Source organism: Archocentrus centrarchus, chromosome 15 (assembly GCF_007364275.1).
Source record: "Archocentrus centrarchus isolate MPI-CPG fArcCen1 chromosome 15, fArcCen1, whole genome shotgun sequence".
Classification (NCBI taxonomy): Eukaryota; Metazoa; Chordata; class Actinopteri; order Cichliformes; family Cichlidae; genus Archocentrus; species Archocentrus centrarchus.
Genome location: NC_044360.1, coordinates 17,648,999 through 17,656,566, shown reverse-complemented (window position 1 = coordinate 17,656,566; position 7,568 = coordinate 17,648,999).

Here is a 7,568-nt window from a genome sequence, read left to right as displayed (position 1 = left end):
TAAAAACGATTACGGCCGGTGGGGGACGTCACAAAATGTGAACTTTGCTGAGTGGAGTCTGGAAGAAAACAGAAAGATAACTACAAAATTATATTTCAACATTATCCCGTGGCATTAATAAAATAAAAATAAAGGAAATAAAATAAAATAAAGCCAATTATCACGAAAGTTTAACCGTCTTTTTTTTTTTGTGGGGAAATAATTCTATAAAAATAATTATTTCTCTCATCACACTAAATATATTCTTTACCCTAAGTCAGTTCTTTTTTCTCTGCCTTCTGCGTCATAAAAACACAAAGTTTGTAACAGATTTGTAGATCACTCATTTCTGTCTCCTATTGCATAATTTTGGAAAATAATGCACCATCATTTTTATATTCATCGTTGGAAAAGGTTGCACCAATGCAATGTGTCAAAATACAAATGATGTAGGTTTTGTTGTCATTAAAGGAAACAAAACAAAACAATCTCATATTTGACCCTTTACCTTTACTATAGTGTCAGATGGTGCATAATATTGAAAAGCATTGGAGAAATTTAAAGGTGGTATTTAATGGAGTCATCTCTGCAGTATCTTAAAACTGAGTGCTGACTGGGTGCCTCACAAGTTCATAGGATGATATATATGGTGTTTTTTTTTCTTTTCTTTTTTTTCTCTTATGACTGCTAGCAACAGCCCATTGTAAGTGACTAGACAGAGCAGAAAGGAATCTGGAAGTTATACAAACCCAACAAGAGAAAGTAGCTTATCTTGATGTGCGAGAAGCTTGACCGAGGCTGACCGACACTTTAAGTAGGCATTTATTTTATTTATGGGACGCCTTTATTGATCATGAAACTCAACATTAACACCTGCAAGGAGATGTTCTTATTTAACACGGTACTTTAGCAACAGATTACAAAGCAAATAGGGTTCTTGACACAAATGTACTTAGAACTTTCTAAATAAGCTATATTTCTGATAAATAAGCTATATTTTTTATGATTTTAAAGTGTCTGGAAAAGGATATCCATCTAGTTGTCTGATTACTGACTCTAACATTTCAGCACCACGCAAACTTTTACATGATATTTAGAAGGAGAATCTTTGCACTTGTTTTATTTTAAAATAGGTCTTTTTTTGTATGTGTGTAAGGACTCCTGCATAGGGTTGCTCTCTACAATGTGCTGCATGAGCCAGAGAGGCTCAATAGACCATGAAGATGTTGCACCATCCAGCCAGACTGCACAAGACAGTGCACATTAATCATGCTTTACTGAAAAGACTACACCCTCATCTTGAAGGAAACACACAGTGCTCGCACTGCACAGGAAAATGAAAAACATAATTCTTGTACAAGGGGACCACTATTTTGGTTTGGTTTTTAACTGATTACATTCACCAGCCAGAGGGAGTTAACGCCCAGGGATGTATTATTTAAAAGTAGCCTGCAGACAGTGGGAAGGGCAGGATGCACAGATAAAATAATTACTCGTCAGCAAAAAATTTTGGGAAAATTTTTGTGCAGCATGTTTACTCTGATACTAAAAGGTACAAAAGGTTTGCAAGCTCTCAAAAGCATGGTATTGTTTTGTGTGTTCAAGCCCAAACATTATTATTATTATGATAATACAATATTAAAGAGGCCGTGACATTAAAGAACTGGGATGTAAAATAGGTGCTTCAGCTTCCCCTTTCCTGACACAGGCTGCTTTGGCATAGATGATCACCTTTTGCTGCACTCTGGCTCCAACCCAAACCCCATCTATCTCTTATATCAAAACACCACTTCAGACTATAGTAAGTGGTTGGCACTGTGTGCAGCAGGTTTTGGGGTGGGAGGAATAACACATCTTCTTTTGAATGTCCAATTATAACTCACCAATAAATTATTTTCATTTGCACATATTTGCTTTTGTAGACTTAAAAAAACAAAACTTTACAGCAGAAAAGGTCACGGCGTTATGTTGTTGCTCCATGGTACGCCGCTTTCTATGTGCTCTGATTATTCACATTGTGCTGGTGAATAGTTGGACTAGTCAGTTCTTTCTGCCGTGACAAGATAAGACTTTTTTCTTTTCTGTGATGTGTCACACTCATCTAAATTTCCACAGACACAAAAAAAAAGAACAGTGAAAAGGAGACTGTGACAAAGGATAAGTTTAAAGTCATACATGACCTTAGACCTTAAATGTATAATGAGCACTTGGTTTTCGGCAGTGTTACGTGGCCTTTATCTGTCTGAGTAAACTACGCTTAACCAGCTAAATTGTAAATTTACTTTAAGGCAGTCAGTTTTAATGAAACTGTCCTGATCAAACTAACTGTTGAACTGCATTATAATAAAAAGTTTAATCACGGAGATTAGAAAACCAGCCAGTAAACCACTCTCTATAAATGCAAAACTAAACATGAACGCATCTACCATCTCTATTTGCATTAAAAAGACATGAAAATTATGTACCAAAATTAGAATGTTAGGCCAGTGTTAGGGAAATCTGATGTTATTTGCACCAGATTAGCATTTTAACAATTACTGGAATGGCACTGCCAGGAGATTTTGGGTTTATGGTGACATGTCTAATGCAAACTTTATGTCCCACTCAGACTTAACTTTAATAACTGGACTTTGTCTAGCTTTGTCAGGTCAGTTCAGTGGTTCTGTATTTAATAAGATTACATTTCTATGTACAGTAGTAATTACAAAAATACTGTTATTTATGGAAATGGGATGTCTTTTATATTGCTCTTTTCTTGTTTTACTGACTAGTCAATGTGCCTTAGACGGCAAGTCACATTTCATCATATTTAACCTATCTATATATGTAACCTAACATGTGTGTCTTTGAATTGTGGGAGGAAGCTGGAGTTGTGCAAACACAAAAAAGTGTGAGGCGACAGTGTTAGACACCGCACTGCAACATCATACCTAGCAAGAATATTTCAGCAACACACTCAAGAGTATGTTACTGAAATATCCTTGGCATGATGTTCTTCCAATAATAATGCATCTTTCTGTTTTATTTTGTGAGTGTGTACTAATTACATTCAGGTCTGTGGTTTTCCTGCAGCTTTTTGGTAAGTGGAATAAGGGCTGTACCATGTCATATCACATGCGATAATACCAGTATAGATTTTTATGTGATGTAAAAAATTAATGTTGTGATATCATTGCTATAACAATGCTGTGCATTTACATTCCTTATTGCATGTAAGAACAAGATAAGCCCAGGCAGCTCTGACAGCATGAGCTGTATGTCAGCCATCAATGACAATTTAGTACGTAAACAGGGAGCTACTTCAACAACCTCCAACAAAACACAGTACTTTGCAAAATGCAAGAATTAAAGGTGGAAGCAACAAACAGGTTTCAACGCTCGAGGCAAAAACTCTCAGTTGAGTAAAAACAGGCATCAAGCCTGTAACCCACTGACGTCACTAAACTTTGGATACTTCTTTTGTGATGCTTTTCCAGGTTTTCCCTGCAGCCTCTTTCAGTTGTCGTTTGTTTGGGGGGGGGGGTTACTCCCTTCAGTCACCTATTTAGCAGGTAAAATGCTCTATAGGGTCTGGAGATTGACTGGGCCAGTCTAAAACCTCCCACTTCCTGCCCCTGATGAAGTCCTTTGTAATTTTGGCGGTGTGTTGTGGGTCACTATCTTGCTACATGATGAAGGATCTCCCAATTAGTTTGGCTGCATCTTCCATTAAATTGACACACAAAATGTTTCTGTAGAATTTTGAGTTCATTGCACTGCTGCCACCATGCATGACATCATCAATGAAGATTAATGAGTCTGTCCCAGGAGAAGCCATGCAAGCCCACGCCATGACATTATCCCAACTGTGTTTCACAGATGAGCTCGTATGTTTGGGATCATGAGCAGATCCTTTCTTTCTCCAAACCTTAGCCTTTCCATCACTTTGGTAAAGGTTAATCTTTGTCTCATCAGTCCATAAAACTTTGTCTCAGAGTTTCTGAGGCTTGTCTTTGCACTTCTTGGCAAATTCCAGCCAGGCCTTCCTGTTCTTCTTGCTAATTAGTGAATTACATCTTCTGGTGAAGCCTCTGTACTTTTGTTCATGAAGTCTTCTGCAAACATTGTAATACCTTCATGTCTGCCCTCTGGAGGTTGTTGCTGATGTCACTAACAGTTGTTTTAGGCTCTTTCTTTACAGTACTTACTGTGTACAGTACTTTCTGTCATCAACTGCTGTTGTTTTCCTTGGTCTACCTGTTTGACATCTGTTACTTAGTACACCAGTGACAACTTTCTTCAGGATATTCCAAACGGTTGTACTGTGTGTGGCCAGTGTTTGTGCAATGGCTCTGATTGATTTTCCATCTCTTTTCAGCTTCACAGTTGCTTGTTTTTCACCCATCGACAGCTCTCTGGTTTTCAGAGGTGGCAAAAGTACAGACATTCTGTACTTAAGTAGAAGTACAGATACTTGTGTTAAATAATACTCTGGTAAGAACTGAAGTACTGATTCAACTTCTTTACTCAAGTAAAAGTGGAAAAGGTAAGGGAAGTGTACTCAGAGTAAAAAAGTAAAAGTAGCTCACTGAAGGACATTTATACCAGCTATTTTTGTGTAAAGCTATCTGAACCCACTATATTAATATAATAAAATGGTATAAACTGAGAATACAAACATTATTCCAACCTAAATTCTAATGAATGGACTCAGGTAGTCTGCCTCCACACATAAACACAAATATTAGCAAATATTAGTACAGTCAGGGGTGAAAGTGGGGGAACTCTAAGATCAGTTAGTGGGGAAAAGAATTAATCATTTCTACTGTGTGCTCCAGTAGATTTTCTTTGGGTACAGGCTGTGATCACTGACATGTGCAGCTGCTGCTCCGAGGTTTACTGCTCTTGGTGGATGAACTGAATACAACAAGATGTAATCCAGTATTTCACATGCGATCTTGGCTGATTTCCATTCCCTACTCTGACAGTCTACTGTTTGTATAAAGGCTGAATTCAATGAATGAATCAAAGCTCAAATTCAAACTCATTTCTGCTACACTTGATGTACCAAACCATACTCTGACCATGAGCACAGACAGTGTGCACCAGTCCAACACAGATCTTTACTGTAAATACAGTACAGCAAACTAACCTGTTTATCCTGCATTAAACTGCAGTATTTTCACGCAGCCTTTGAATAACAAAAAAAGTTAGCGTACTTCAGTTTGTTTACAGGACATTTCACAATATGAAAAAAACATAACTTCACATCATATAAGATTAATATCTGATTTTTTTTTTTTTAAATGAGGACATTACATGTAGGCTTTAAATTTATAGTTTATCAGATGTCACTTTGCAGTCCTTACATTTAGATCTAACCTCTCTGCTTCCATCTTTCTCCATCTCTGAGTCAACTTCTCTCTCATTCTGGGAAATACAGCATTTGGACCTTTAGCTCGCAGACACACTGTGTGACAAACTGCACACAAACGATTTCATGTTTGCTGATAATTGTTGAGTGGATAGAAGTACAGCCCTATAAATGATGCATAAATTATATGGTCTTGCCTCTTTCATCATTTCATGTATGTGATAAGCTCTGGGGATGGAGGATACTCCAGTAGGATTGTGTTTTGTATGTTATAGTTCCTTCATTTAGGCTCAGATCGGTTTAATGTTTGAAGGTGTGCAGTGACCGGAAATAAAAACTTCCCTCTGTTTTGAAAATGTAAGGACTAGAAAGTACAGATATTTGTGTTAAAATGTAGGGAGTAAAAGTAAAAAGTTGTCAGAAAAATAGATACTCAAATAAAGTACAGATACCTGAAAAATCTACTTAAGTACAGTAACGAAGTATTTGTACTTTGTTACTTCCCACCTCTGCTGGTTTTTATGTTGGTTAGACAAAAGGTGGTAGCATCTGAACTGTTTATCAGATCCAGATGGAAATACCTGGAAATAAAAGCGGAGATGTTGATCTTTTGTCTCATATTTTTTGATGTCAAACCCAAATGATTTCAGTCTACAGCAAAAATAAATGGATTGGCTTCACTGTTCCAATACTTTTGGAGAGGAGTGTAATTTTGAAGCTATATCACCCACACCTACATGGAATTGGCAAAATCCTGTGGAGGCTAGTGCCAAATCAGTACCACGTTAATGTTAACTGTAAAAAAAAGCGATAAAAATCATATGCATCAATAAAGCCACAAAGGCTTTATTGAGCGGGTGAACTGAACTTCTTGACTGTCTTTGTGGTGTTGGTGCCCTTTGGAACATTTTTAATGCATTTTCTGCAAATAATGGATTGCTATGTGGTTCAGCCAGCGCTAGAAGTCTTTGCAGTCTTTGTCCTAGAAGAATTTGCAGGTGATGTTTGTTTTTACATCAAGTCTGTGAAAGAGACATACATGAGTGTTTCAAATACACAGACTTTTGCTTGAGCAGGGCACCTGAGAAAATGTGCCAACTAATTTAGCATCTTTCTTTCTTTCTTTCTTGATCTGCTCTGGAGATCCTATTCAGGTAATTTATTTATATAGTGGCAAATCACAGCAACAGTCACCTCAAGGTGCTTAATACTGTAAGGTAAAGATCCTAAATTATTAGAGTGAAAACCCCAACAGTCTGTCGATCCCCTATGAGCAAGCACTAGGTGACAGTGGGAAGGAAACTCCCTTTTAATAGAACAAAATCTCTGGCAGAACAAGGCTCCTATCAACTGTATACAGTAGGTAGATCTCCTGATCGCTACAGATCTATGTGATGTATCCATTGGTAGCATCACATTGGTTACTCATCTTCAAGCATCTTAGAGCTCACATTTGTGACATCATACTGAAACTGGATGAGAAACTGAGGGACGCTGTACGCTCACATGGCAGCAACTTGTCAGCAGTTCAAGAGAATAGAGATGAAGTTCATCTGCAGGTTGAGACACTCACTGGAAAGCAGCTGCTTACATTTCCCAGTTATTTATTGTTCACATTGGAAAAAATAAAATATTTGGAGAGGTGTGACTTAACTTTGCTGCCCACACACACACACACACACACACACACACACACACACACACACACACACACACACACACACACACACACACACACACACACACACACACACACACACACACACACGGGACAACATGCAGCATTGCCAGTGCCTAATACCTGCATTGTAATATCAGCTCTGGGTATTGGGCTAGTTTTATTGACTTGTTTTTATTTTGCATGTTTATTTGTTTATCCTTATCCTTATTAACACAATAAAGATAAGTGATAATAAACACCTATCTTTATTAACACAATAAAGATAAGTGAAAATAAACACTTATCTTTATTAACACAATGAGACTGCTAACATTTTGAGTTGTCTGATAATGTGAATCCTTGTAAGTAAATATAAAAAAATCTCTCCAATCATCCAATCAGTTTGAGATGAACGTGACCTAAAGAGCAATTAACGTATGCTCTACTAATATCTTGCTTCCCATCAGTATAAACGTTTTCACTGAGAGAATGGATACCTAACAGTTTATTCAGTTAGCATTAAATTAAGAATTTTTGAGAGATTTTTGCTGAGCTGCACAACTGTCATCATGGCAT